We start from the raw sequence: 2,179 nt of genomic DNA on the forward strand, positions 1-2,179 counted from the left end.
GATGAAACACAGCCCAAATGAAGTTACATCACAATATGATTTGTAATTATATCAACAAATAAATATTATATTAGGTATCGTGATTCAAATTGCGTTCAATCTTTATTCTCATTAATTAATTTTCATACTTTGTAAAATTCGTTCAATAATTCCCAAGTTATCTTGTGACATACGTAAATTAAGAAATCTTTATTATCTGATCCAATCTAATATCTTTTTCCTTCTCTCATTCACTGACTTTCTCACTCTTTTTCTATTATCTCCCACTCTCTGTCTCCCTCTTTTAAAAATCTCTATCTTTCTCTATTATTCCACTCTTCTCCAACACTCTCTCTTTCTCCAATATCTCTCTCTCTCTCTCTTCCACTCATTCACTCATACTCTCTCTCTTTCGTTTTCTTCTATATCTCACTCTCTCTTTTATCTCTCTCTATCTTTCTCCACTATCTTACTATCTCTCTATCCCTCTCCTCTATATATCACTCTCTCTTTCTCTCATTCACTAACTCATTCTCTCTCTCTCACACAACATCTCACGATCACCTGAAACTCTCTTTCTCTCATTCACTCCTCTCTCTCCATCAATCTCTTTAACTCTCGCACTCTCTTTCTCTCATTCACTCTCTCTTTTCCTCACTCTCTTTTTCTCTCTCTTTCTCACGACATATCATGATCACCTAAAAAATCCTCACGACTCACGAAGCAAACTTTCTCATTCTATCTCTCTCATACTCGTAAAACCTTCCTCTCTCTGCGTACATCTCTCTCGCTCTCGCAGGTAGTCTCGGTATCTAAAGTCATTGCAACCAACGCGCCGAAATAGCTCAGTTGGGAGAGCGTTAGACTGAAGATCTAAAGGTCCCTGGTTCGATCCCGGGTTTCGGCAAGATTTTTTTGTTGATTCAAGATTGGTTTGTAACTGAAAGTATTTCATTTCTTCATTGGTAATGCAATTTGTAAATGCTTTGGTAGGATAACTAAGCATAAATGTGAAATTTATGAAATAGAAATGTCACTCTAATTTTGGACAAGTTTTGAATTTAAGATTAATAATTTTGGTTGTAAATAATTTTTCATTATGCTCAAAAAGATGTTTTGATAAGGCAAATAACAGGAAAGAATGTTTTGAGCAGAAATGTACATATTATTGAAAAGTATTCAATACAAACGATAAACTAGTTTGAGGATAGATTGCTAAATTCCTCTATTAAAAAATTGACCCACACTGATGATCTAAAACTATTAGAAAACTCTGTTTTTATTCCATCATTGATAGAATTATATTTTTAATCTAATTTGTTGTAAGTTTTGAATAATACATGAGACTTGCATACAGTAATAGATGATTGTAACACTAACTTTTCTAGATTGGAGACAGAAAATATCTCATGCTTATTTAAATTCCTTGTTTTTCAAATTCAATACTTAGTGCCGGTTGCACAAAAGCCGGTTAAATTTTAACCGTGATTAATCCCACGAGAACAAATCAGAGAAGGCGTTTTTAAAAAGACGCCTTCTCTGATTTGTTCTCGTGGAATTAATCACGGTTAAAATTTAACCGGCTTTTTGTACAACCAGATCTCACTTTTCTAGATTGGACACAGAAAATATCTCATGGCTATTTAAATTTCTTGTTTTTCAAATTCAAGACCTAGTAGTAAATTAGAGTGAAATTAATAACTTTAAGGGCTGTTTGCACAGTGACAGTTTAAACTAAATCTCATTTTAAACTGGATTAAATCCGTACCAAGTCTCGTTTGTTATAATGTGTTACATTTTGAGTTTAAGCTACTAGCTGATTAAATCCAGTTTAAGCTTTGAGTGTGCAAACGGCCCTTAAAGTGACACAAAACCTATCTACATTCGGACTGTTCTATAAATTGAAATTGGAATCGTTTTGGGTTTGAACCTGTGGTCCTTTTCTAGAAGTTGTATAATTCTGAATGATTGGATAAACGCTATTGAGATGCATTCAATATTCTTTTTATTAAATTATATTATTCTTATTCTTCTTCATATTCATAAAATATTCAATAAATATTGTTCTAGAGCTGAGACGATTGATAAAATTGAATACTGTAGTAAATTTTCAAAGCTGACAACGTATAGTTCTTATCAGAGTTGAAACACACTCAACATTTTATCGGCGTGACACAGCCTTGCTTCCTCATTATAAATT

At 32.9% G+C, this 2,179-nt stretch overlaps 1 non-coding gene across 1 annotated transcript; it reads left to right on the forward strand.

Annotated features, from left to right (window-relative positions):
• Positions 1-813: 813 nt before the first annotated feature.
• Positions 814-886, forward strand: Trnaf-gaa. The gene has a single exon. It is a non-coding gene; the product is annotated as a tRNA-Phe (tRNA).
• Positions 887-2,179: the final 1,293 nt, after the last annotated feature.

The sequence above is a fragment of the Nilaparvata lugens genome, chromosome 12 (assembly GCF_014356525.2).
Source record: "Nilaparvata lugens isolate BPH chromosome 12, ASM1435652v1, whole genome shotgun sequence".
In the NCBI taxonomy this organism is placed as follows: domain Eukaryota; kingdom Metazoa; phylum Arthropoda; class Insecta; order Hemiptera; family Delphacidae; genus Nilaparvata; species Nilaparvata lugens.